The 11,582-nt window shown below is 42.4% G+C and overlaps 1 non-coding gene across 1 annotated transcript; it reads right to left on the reverse strand.

Moving 5' to 3' along the window:
• Window positions 1-422: 422 nt before the first annotated feature.
• On the reverse strand, window positions 423-494 carry TRNAA-CGC (transfer RNA alanine (anticodon CGC)). Its single transcript has one exon. It is a non-coding gene; the product is annotated as a tRNA-Ala (tRNA).
• Between the last annotated feature and the right edge of the window lie 11,088 nt (window positions 495-11,582).

Here is an 11,582-nt window from a genome sequence, read left to right on the forward strand (position 1 = left end):
TTTACTCATACACAGGACACAATCCTTTTCACACAGGAATTCCACATTCTAGCCCAGATAAGAGGGCTAGATGTGGGGTGCACATTCACACAGAACCCATACAATCCCTCAGCAACACAAGCACCCCACATGCTCCTGATTGTGAGTGGTGTCCAGCAGCAAAGTCACACAAAGAGCAAAACAAGTTCTATCACTGATGAATGTCCACAAAAATATTGATATTTCTTTTGTGGATCTCGATATGCTACTTTTTAAATATATTTTAGTGTCATGGCCCACAGATTGTTAATGATGAAAATGGTAAACGTAATTTGCTTGATCTCAACCAAGCTTAGGTTTTCGAGGACGTTGTCTCTACCCTTGTGGCTATGGACAGAATTTATCATTGTTTAAAAGAAACGATTAAAGCCAAAAGAAAAACCTGGAGATGCCGGGGATTGAACCCGGGGCCTCATACATGCGAAGCATGCGCTCTACCACTGAGCTACATCCCCTGTCCCTTACTGTGCTGAAGGATAGTTCACAGCTAAATATGTCAGAGCCCCTATTCCGTGAGTATCTTTGTTTTTTCTATAAGAGGGGCCTTTTAAGTCATGTATTGGGGCGTAGAGTTGCTGGCACCTCATCCCTAATTATTCATCATTGGGTTTTTGGGGTAGGGTAAGAAGTTGCAATCATTACCAATGTCCTCCACTTCCTAGACCTGTTTTGATGGCCACGTTCTCTACGAACAGCTCCATCAATGCACCTCAATCCGGAGCTGTGGCATCACCTCCAATGTCAGAACTGGATCCAACTATTTTGCTAGTGTACCTCAACTCTCACGTGCCTGTCGACAATCCCTGCCCCTACACAGCTCTGCCAATGCACCTCAAACCTGGCCCGCAAAACACCCAGTTTCTTCACCACCAGGGACCCACGCCTAGCTGTGCACAACACACCTCAATTACCATAAACAGCACCCAAAAGTAATCTAGCACTGCTCACACACAGATAGCTCTGTCAGTGCAACTCAATCATGACCTTATGCTGCCTGTGATAGTCCAGCCATTTCTCGGTCCTGATCGCCAGAACAACCTGCTATTCCAGTACTTTAATATGTACCACAGACGACTGCCAGTGAACCTCAATTGCTTGACAAAGGTGAAATAATAATTCTGTGTTGCTTTCTTTAAAAGTGAAAAACAAAATATCCGCCCGAATAGGGACTTGAACCCTAGACCCTCAGATTAAAAGTCTGATGCTCTACCGACTGAGCTATCCGGGCCCATTTATGAACTGACATGCCATCTGCATACCTAGGTAAGTATAAGTATTTACCAGAACACTTTTGTGTGATTTGACTTTTTAAGTCCGATCAATTATAAGTATAACCATCTCGATCAACACACGTCTTCATTTTGCCCACCAACGTCCCTGCAGAGCTTTGTGTGGCAGGATAGGCTGCTGATTGGCTTATGAGCTGTCCCAAAGAGACTAATACATATCCTTCTATTGCCACTCACTTCAAGCCTCTTCTGCCCGTCTCCTCCCAGTATGAAGGGCGCCCGCCCAGTATCACCAGTACAGCAAGGGTTACTCAGTGTAGTGTTGTATTTCTCAAATCACAACAAGCGGAGCTTTCCTTTTCCTTTTATCCACCCTAGCACGGAAGAGTAAACGATTCCGAAATACCACTGGTAAGAGAGACATATCAGAGATGACAAAACGGACGGCTTACACGCGTGCTGACAGTAATGGTCCATACCTGTTCGCCTAAATTACCAAGAAGTCTGCAAGGGCTGTTTCTGTCCGCGTTTTAGCAGCAGTACACTGACCAAAAAAAATGTACAAAGTTACTGTTTTCTCAAGACTACAGTGAATGAGATACGTTCTCTTATCGAACTCATTCATCACATTTTGGGATGGTCTCTGTACTTTTAAGTTGAAATACCATAGCGAAGTAAACATTTATGAAAATACGTTCAAACAGAAAACCAATCACACTAATAATAACAACTTAGGATAAAAAAAAAATGTGCTTTCCCTGACCGGGAATCGAATCCGGGCCGCGGCGCGCCGAATCCTAACCACTAGACCACCAGGGAGCATATATATATATGAACCATGTCCCACATGTACCTGCAAGTGCCATCATGAATTTCTGGCTGTGGCATGTGTTTCATACATTTCTTTCATAGGAATTCCAAAAGCAATGACTGGATGCCAGAAACAATCTCGGTCCTGCAATGCAGATCAATTTCGATTTCACTTTACAAATCTTTTTTCCAGCCTCCATTTACTTTGCAGCATGAAAATACTGTGGCAAGCAGCTCACATATATACTGTAATAACTCACATGGGCAGTCGCTCAGTGGTACAGCAGATACTTTGCATCATCTTCATAAATAATTGTGTTAAAGCCTGCATCCTCGCATTTTATTTCACATCATGTTAATATTTTGTTAATTTCTTTTCGTAAGTCTTCATGCAGAATTATCAATAAGACAGTCCCAGCAAGACAGAGAAAATATGCCTGTATAAATGTGCTCCTATGAACTGGAATACTCAACACTTTTCATCACTCGCAATCAAGTAAGGTTCTTTGCAGCCACCCATGCACAAGGGTTACTGATGCACCCTAAAAGCCTGTGGCTCATAAAAAGTAACTGGGACAGACATTCACATCTGCTTTTAAAAAACAAAATGTAATTAACTCTTCATTGATTTTTTTTTCGGGAGCAACAAAAACGAAATGCACGTCGAGAATGACATGACATCACAGAGTATTAGCAAGTCAACAGCAACAATAATCCTGCACACCTGCCAAAGCAAACATATTGCTATCTCTGTCAATCAACCAACTTTAGCAAACTCCACCCACCCTCCCTTTTTCCGGGGTGCAACATGTATCAAGGGCAACAAAAATGATTTAATCATCAAAGAAGGTAACCAACCCAGGACCTCTCTGGGGTATTGGGAAATCAAATGTACATTACCATAAACAGCACCCCCAAAGTAATCTAGCACTGCTCACACACAGATAGCTCTGTCCGTGCACCTCAATCATGACCTCATGCTGCACTGTTATTCCAGCCATTTCTCAGCCCTGGTCGTCAGAACAACCTGCTATTCCAGTACTTTAATATGTACCACAGATGACTGCCAGTGCACCTCAATTGCTTGAGAAAGGTGAAATAATAATTATGTGTTGCTTTCTTTAAAAGTGAAAAACAAAGTATCACTGAGCTATCCGGGCTCATACCTGGCATGATGAACCATCTCCATACCTAGGAAGGTATAAGTATTTACCAGAACATTTTTGGGCGATTTGAGATTTTAAGTCCGATCAATTATAAGTATAACCATCTCGATCAACACACGTCTTCATTTTGCCCACCAACGTCCCTGCAGAGCTATGTGTGGCAGGATAGGCTGCTGATTGGCTTATGAGCTGTCCCAAAGAGACTAATACATATCTTTCTATTGCCACTCACTTCAAGCCTGTTCTGCCTGTATCAGGGGCAACAAAGATGATTTAATCATCAAAGAAGGTAACCAACCCAGGGCCTCTCAGGTGTATGGGGAAATCAAATGTACATCAGCAACCGAGTTGATGTTAACTTGTTGTACACTGCTTTTAGTCCAGACTTACTGGCATGCTCGTTTACACCCATCTCATGACATTATTCTTCAATTAAACAATATAAATGGGGAGAAGAAGTGATATGCCCTGATATGTGCTGGTGTGTGGACTAGTGCATGCCTGGATTCTGCCTGCATTCCGTCCAGGAAGTACCTTATGCTGACCTTTTGTTTCAGTGTGTGAGCGTTGGTTGGTTGAGAGTTGGTCTGTCTGCAGACTAATGCTTTGAATGCATTATCTACTGTTTGCATGTTCTTGTTATGAACTATACTGTTCAACGGACATTTAATGCCTTTTGATGGAGTCTTACGGTAGATAGAGACTCTGTGGATTCTGCTATGCATGTCGTATCTTATTTGATGGAAGGCATGTGCTCAATGGTCATGGCGGTGAACAGGGGTGGGTGCTGTTTAATTGTTGCATCTTTTCCCTTATATTCTGGCCCTATGGGAGAGTAATGGTGGGATTGGCATTTTTTATGGGGATGTGTGCTTTGTGATTGATGACTGTGCTGTTGTGCAATGGCACTGGTGGGGAAGGGGTGGTTGGAGCAACTGCTGTTTAGATTTGGGCTCCTTTTGTTTGAGTTGGCTTCCAATTTGTTTATCTTAATTCCAGTTTGCGCATGCAGGCTTGGGATGGCTGTTGTCAATAGTTCTATTTGGGGTGTTGACGTTTGGTGGAAGGGTTGGTACTTATCCATGCTTTTACACTATAAATAGTAGTTGAAGTCTTGTTGCAGATGTTTGTTGGTTTTGGTGTGGGTTCTGGGACTTGTTGCTGAGGATTTTTGAGGAGGTTATTCTGATAGTGAAAATATTGGGCATAGGGTTCTGAGGTGATAGTTGGAATGGGTTATGATTTTGTACATAATGGTATTTTGTAGAGACCTATGTTATACTGGGTTTCTTACAATTAAGGCTGTCTTGACTGTGTGTGTGTTTTTTGTTTTATGTGTAGAGCGGGGTGGGGGGTTGAGACATGTGTTGCTCCACTTTATGGGATGGGCTGGATGATTGTCACAGTGTTTAATAGATGGTTTGTGGACAAATGATAGTTATGAGTCTATGTGGAGATATGGAGTGTTTTAGTGAGTTATGAAGGGGCCTGTTTCGTTGTGTATTTGGAATGTGTAAGGGTTGAACTGTGTGCGGAAGAGGAAGAACATTTTGGCTAAACTTTGGAGGGAGAAAGTTGATGTGGCGATCTTGCAAGAAACACATTTAATTGATGGGTCTGGTGATTCACTGAATAATTCGAGATATACAAAGGTTTTCTTGAATTGCTACTCCTCCAACTCCCGAGTTGTTGGAATATTGTTGAAGAAAGGCTTGAATGCATGTGTTGAAAAAGTGAGTATGGATGACAAGGGGCGTATTATACTTATTGATCTTAAATGTGAGGGCTTGCTGTTAACTGTGGGATCTGTGTATGTGCCATGTGCGGGTGGGGGGCCCTTTTTTGATTCGCTAAAGGGGAGGCTTAGTGATATGGGAGGTGAAATTATTGTTTTGGGAGGGGATTTTAATTGTGTGATTGACCCCAAGATGGATAGGTCATCGATGTGCAGGTTTACTGGGCAAAAATCGAGTAGGGAGTTTCGAGACTTTTTGGATGTTTATAACTTGGTGGATACCTGGAGACATTTTCATTGGAGGGATAGGGGGTTCTCATTTTATTCACTGGTACATGATTCTTATTCTAGGCTTGACTACATATTGATGTCGGATAGACTGGTTGAGAATGTAAGGGAGGTGTTTATGGGTGAACGGCACATTTCGGATCACTCAATGGTAATGACCAAGTTGATGTTATTTGCTAAGAGGCAGGATCTTAGTAGATGGAGGTTGAAACCTGTTGTGTTAAGCAACCAGGTTGCTGTGGACGCATTAATGAATTTCATACCTGTTTTTTGTTTTTTTTTTTTAGATGAATGAGGGTACGGCAGACAATATGGTGGTGTGGGATGCTTTTAAAGCTTCTGTTAGAGGGGAACTGATGAACTGGACTGCACGGATGCGTAGGGGGGGTGAAGCCAGATTGGTGGAGCTTGAAAAGGTACTTGGTGACTTACAACAGAGTTATGCTTTGTCGAGAGATGAGAATATTACATTTAAAATCTTAGATGCTAAAGCATTACTAAGAGGGCCAGGATTCCCTGGTACATTATGGTCAAGAGTGTTAAAGATGGAGGATTTGGGTATCCGGTTTTGAGAATTATTGTAGTGGTTTCTTGTTGAAGAGTCTTGTTACTATGGTATTGATCTGAACCGGATGTCGTGGTGGGTACAAATTGAGATGCAGCGGTTTTTGCCTTATGATATTAAATGTTTATTTTCTTTTGGGAAGTTGCCTAAGAAGGTAGAGTGTTTGAAATCTGTGTTGGCTACTAAAGAGGCGTTGTCGTCGTGGATTGTTGGTACTGGTCAGGGTTTATATCTTTATGAGGAGGCCTCACTTTGGCATAATCCTGGTCTGCTGTTTGATAATAAGGTACTGTCTTGGAAGACTTGGATTCAGAGAGGGGTTTTGACTATTGGAGATGTGTGGAATGAGGCTGGGGTAGTGCCTTTTGAGAGTTTGGTAGAGAAATTTGATTTGAGGAACAGGGAGTTGCGGAGGTATAATATTTTGGTGGCTTTACTCGTTGAGCGGAGAGAGATGTTGGATGCTCCTTTTTTGAAAAAGCCGGAGAACTTTGGTCTTTTGGAGATGGGTTTCCAAAGGGTGTCTACGTTTACGCAGTTTATGCTTCCGGACAGGCAATGGTTGGATTCGTGGGAAAAGTTGAGGTTATCATGGACAGAGGAGTTGGGTAGGGAGGTAGCATTGAGAGAATGGCATAAGATTTGGAGAGTGCCGACGACAGCCAAAGTGGATTTGCAATTACGCTACATCCATCAAAGGATAGTGGGCAGGATCTATTGGACTCCAGCATGTATGTGCAAATTAGGTTTGGTTGATGATGCTTTATGTTGGGGTTGTGGGAAAGAACGGGGTACTCTGTTACATATGTTATGGCATTGTGAAAGGGTGGAGGCTTTTGGAGGGAGGTTCTTGACAGGATCGACCAGATCTGGAATATTGTCTATCCATGCAATCCCTTGGCAGTTATATTTTTGTCTTATGGAGGTGGGCGTACTGTGAGTTGGGTGAAGTTGTGTGCAGTGCGTAAAGTTTTGTTGGTGGCAGCCAAACAGGTGTTGAAGGTCTGGAAGACACGGAAAAAGCCGACAGTGGAGGAGTGGATTTTGGATGTTAGAGCTTTATCGAGGTTTGAAAGGACAATGTTTCGTAAAACGAGATAAGGCAGACCTTTATGATGAAATGTGGGGGGAGTTGGATGATCTTTATGGATAAGGCTAAGTTGTGTTATGGAGTGGAGTGCACTGGTTTACTTTCAAGTACTGTAGTTTTGGGGGTGGGGGGTTTTGTGTTGTTTGAGTGGTTGTTTGTGTGGTCTTGTTAGTATGTTGTTGTTTGTTTGGTACATTTGATTTGATTTTTGATTGATTTTACAGTTTATGATGGTGGGATACGGGGTTATGATATGAATTTCTGTTGTATTGCTTCCCACTATTGTATGTTATGCAGTTCAATGACTTTAGTTGATGTTACTGTTATTTGTTGACTATTGTTGAAAATAAGAAATAAAGTGATTTAAAAAAATTAAAAAAAAACAATATAAATGGAAGCCATTCTGAGTCTATCATGCTCTCCATCTCAAATATTTGAAAAGCTTACTGATCCATTCTCTCTGTGTCGGAAGATGTAGGCTCTTCGAGTGGTTTGCCATACACACCCTCCGATAACAGTAAATTCCTTGCCATATGGGCCAATCTGATATGCAGATCTCCCACTTCCTATTGATCAAATAGTAACAGCATCGAGGAAAGGGGACTTTCAATTCCATCTATTTCATTTCCCCTTGCAAAAACCTCTTTCCAAAACAATTGGACTAATAGACATTCCCACCAAATATGCCAATAGGTACCGATGTTACCACACCCTCTCCAACATAGCAGACTTAGCCCCTGATGCACCTTGGCTAATCTCTATGGGGTCAATTGCCATCTTTGAAGCAAATTGTAATTATGCATTTCATATTGCACAGCAATCGTCGATGACCAAACCGTCCAATAGATGGTTAGCCATAAATCTTCGCCTTCTTGTATACCCAAGTCTCTGTCCCATAATACTTTAGCTCTGGGAGAGTGCGTGCATCTTCTGGCTATCAATGCATTATATAAGTTTGCGATGAGGCCTCTAGAGCCTGTTTGCTTATCTAAGACTTGCTTGAATGGTGTAAACGACCGATTTAGATACCCTTCTCAACAACGATCTGTTGAAACACCTTTCAGTTGTAAAAACATAAATGTGGGCATAAACTTTTCATGCAACACCTCATCCAATTCCGTCTTGCTCAAGAATGTACCTTCCTGACATAACTGGCCCGCTGTCATCAGTCCAACTTTATAGTGGGGCTGATACCCGGCCGGTTTGTGTATTTTATCCCTAATTGGAGGGGCCCACAAAAAACTAAGAGGTGAGGGCCAGGATGTCACTCCTTACATTTCCTTCAATTTGCTCCACAATCGCCATAATGTGGCAAGAATGGGGTGCATCCATATTCCAACCGCTAATTGCCTGTGGGGAACCCACAAGCACTTACCCAGGGTGACTGGAGACAACAAACAATTGTCAAGGTCTACCCATTGTTTGTATTTACTCTCCTTTAAAATATCTACGACAATCCGAAGTTGGGGCTCTCCATAGTACTCCTTTAAGTCTGGGAGGCCTACTCCACCTTCCTCCTGGTCAGCACTGAGTATGCTATGCGCGATTTCTTCCCTCCCCAAAGGAATGTATAAACGTTTTCTTCGCTTCGTGGGAGAATAAGGTTGGTACTTATATCAGTAGTGCTTCGAATAGAAATAGGTCTGGGCCAAACAGTCATCTATAGTGTCACATCTGCTTTTAATGTCTTGTCTCTTCTCTGTTAATTTTCCCCCAAAATACAGACATGGCTTCCGTCAAACCTCTTGGATTAACTCAGTGTATGTGTTGGATTGAATTTTATTGATAAAGCACAAAGTTCGCCCAAAAGCATCTTGATGTTCGCTGTAACACAGCGAAAGAAAAAGCCTAAAAGAGGAGCGTTTTAAGAGCTTTGCTCAATGCACAGTGAACAGGGGTAGTTCTAAGCGAAGGATAGAGACGGTTCAAGAGAGCTACATCGGCCACTGAAGAGGAGCGGCCGCCAATACGGCTATACCTGACCGTAGGAACAATCATCAGACAGGCGTTAGCTGACCGCAAAGCTCGGCTCGGGATGTAAGGCAGGAATTTATTCTGCCCCCTGGCCATACAAACCCTGATGGACCAAACAGAGCGCCTTAACATCTGGGAAATAGGAAAAGCATCTGGGTGGACATTTGGGAAGAGAGAGCATTGGTGGCTGAGAAAAGGGCACAGATGTTTAAGGGATGTGGTGTACGTGAAAGGGAGGATTGTACCACTATGTTATAGCATATAGTACAAAAGAAATGCATTCAATTATACCGTGTGCCTCATGGACGTGGCTGGCTAGACTGTGCGCAATAGAAAGGACTTGCATAAGACATGGATGACCATGTCCTGTGCATTTAAGTGCTTTAGTATCATAGATGGACATAGAGTGTGGCAGAGTGCATTAATATGACTATCTGCAAACGTACACAATACCCTGTGTGAATCTATGTCTATATCTGTTATAAAGATGACGTTGTCAGAGTCTCTAATTTTGAAACACCAATCACACACATTTCCTGAGATGGCATATGATAAAAAAACTTCAGGGTTTGCAACGATGCACCTCGGGGATAGGCTGCTGCACTGCGCCAGCGCTGTTTACCCTAGCCCCAGTTACACAGGTTATCTTGGGAATAACGAAGGTTGCATGTGAACAACCTGTGCTAATTCAGAAATTGTTCATGTATTTAAAATTGAGTGAGTTCTGAAGTCGGGGAGTTGCGTCACGTCTCCATTAAATCACTCTGCAGTACCTTTCTTCTGTTCTTATTCTAGCCATCACTATAGATAAGTCTAGGGGGACACGTATGTCCTTTTTAGCCAAGCTGAACATATTTCGACATTGCGTGTGCATCCCTTTTACGTGTCATCAGTAAATGAATGACTAGGAACCGATAGCTATGAAGGTCACCATAGCCATGTGTATACTTTCTATGAAGAGTGTGTTGAAACTTTCCAGAGTCCTGTTATTCCCCCGATGGTATACAGTACTAGTTTCATGCCCTACCCTATTACAATGAAAGTTAACCTCCATCTCTTTGAATTCTAATTGCCCCCATTGCCTGTGACAATCACTGCAAGGTGCCCTTCCATTAAAACAACACCCCATTCATAAAGCCGATCCCATCATGGTTGTTACTGAAGCATGGTGCAAAACCAAGAGGTACTTGCATTAATTAGGTTTATGAAGTACACCATATGACCACCTAGAACCATCATATGTCTGTTTCTACTTATGAATAGTTAGCCATGCATCCCTCCCATGTTCCACTCAACACATTTTTTGAGCTAATGCCACACTGGGTTTCATTCAAAAATGTTTCAAATTGTCATCCGGCTATTGATAATATCCACCTTGCAAACAGTGCCTTCGGAAATTCATCGAGCCTTAAAAACATAATTAAAACAAGCATTGGCAAAGCCAACAGTTTTGGCTATTGTGTTGGCATGGGTTAGGCATTTGCCAGCCACTGCTTACTGGCAGTACCTTACGAAAACAGCTGAACCTATACATGGGCATAAGATAGCAGTGTCTCACAAAAAACATATACAATTCCTATGCACAAGCAAAAACTATTTCCCGTGTCAGTGCCTGTTTTTAACAGGACCTGCAAGAAACAGATAAAAATCAAGTGCCTGAAAGCACACTTTGTTCAGGTATTTCTATACACGAACAGCGAATTTACAATGAATTTTACAACTGCGCTTAAGCAATTAACACTCATCAGACTGCTTAGAAATAACATTGGCAGGCCGAAATTTACCGAAGTCACTCTATCACAAATCTAGCACATAGAGATATCAGGAGAATGCGTGTTGGGTGTAGAGGGGCACGTAGTGGGTGGGAATAGCCAAACAGATTAGAATGGCCATGGACAGTTAATAGCTGTCTCCCTTCTCATGTGTTGTTTCCCTCTACCCAATGGAAACTGGGTATGGCACTGCAATATACATGGGCGATTGCATCTGTTCCAAAGGGCCTTGGAGGAAGGAAAAAAACAAAAGAGGGAGGATGGGATGGGGGAAAATGGAAGGAGGGATGCAGGACTGAGGAAGAGAGGGAGGTAAGAAGGCAGAAAATAGAGAGTCTTCTGTGGTGCTTGGAGGTGCGTTCCGTATTTGGGAATTTTTGCATTAACATTTTTCACAACACTGGCGCTGGCCTGCACTTCTGTCATTACCTGGTTGGTTTTATCGACAATATGCCTATATTGACCGATGACTGCTTTACACATGCGCCTAACTTTACTCATACACAGGACACAATCCTTTTCACACAGGAATTCCACATTCTAGCCCAGATAAGAGGGCTAGATGTGGGGTGCACATTCACACAGAACCCATACAATCCCTCAGCAACACAAGCACCCCACATGCTCCTGATTGTGAGTGGTGTCCAGCAGCAAAGTTACACAAAGAGCAAAACAAGTTCTATCACTGATGAATGTCCACAAAAATATTGATATTTCTTTTGTGGATCTCGATATGCTACTTTTTAAATATATTTTAGTGTCATGGCCCACAGATTGTTAATGATGAAAATGGTAAACGTAATTTGCTTGATCTCAACCAAGCTTAGGTTTTCGAGGACGTTGTCTCTACCCTTGTGGCTATGGACAGAATTTATCATTGTTTAAAAGAAACGATTAAAGCCAAAAGAAAAACC

The sequence above is a fragment of the Ambystoma mexicanum genome (genome assembly GCF_040938575.1).
Source record: "Ambystoma mexicanum isolate Mex_15411 chromosome 12 unlocalized genomic scaffold, UKY_AmexF1_1 Mex_chr12_unloc.2, whole genome shotgun sequence".
Classification (NCBI taxonomy): domain Eukaryota; kingdom Metazoa; phylum Chordata; class Amphibia; order Caudata; family Ambystomatidae; genus Ambystoma; species Ambystoma mexicanum.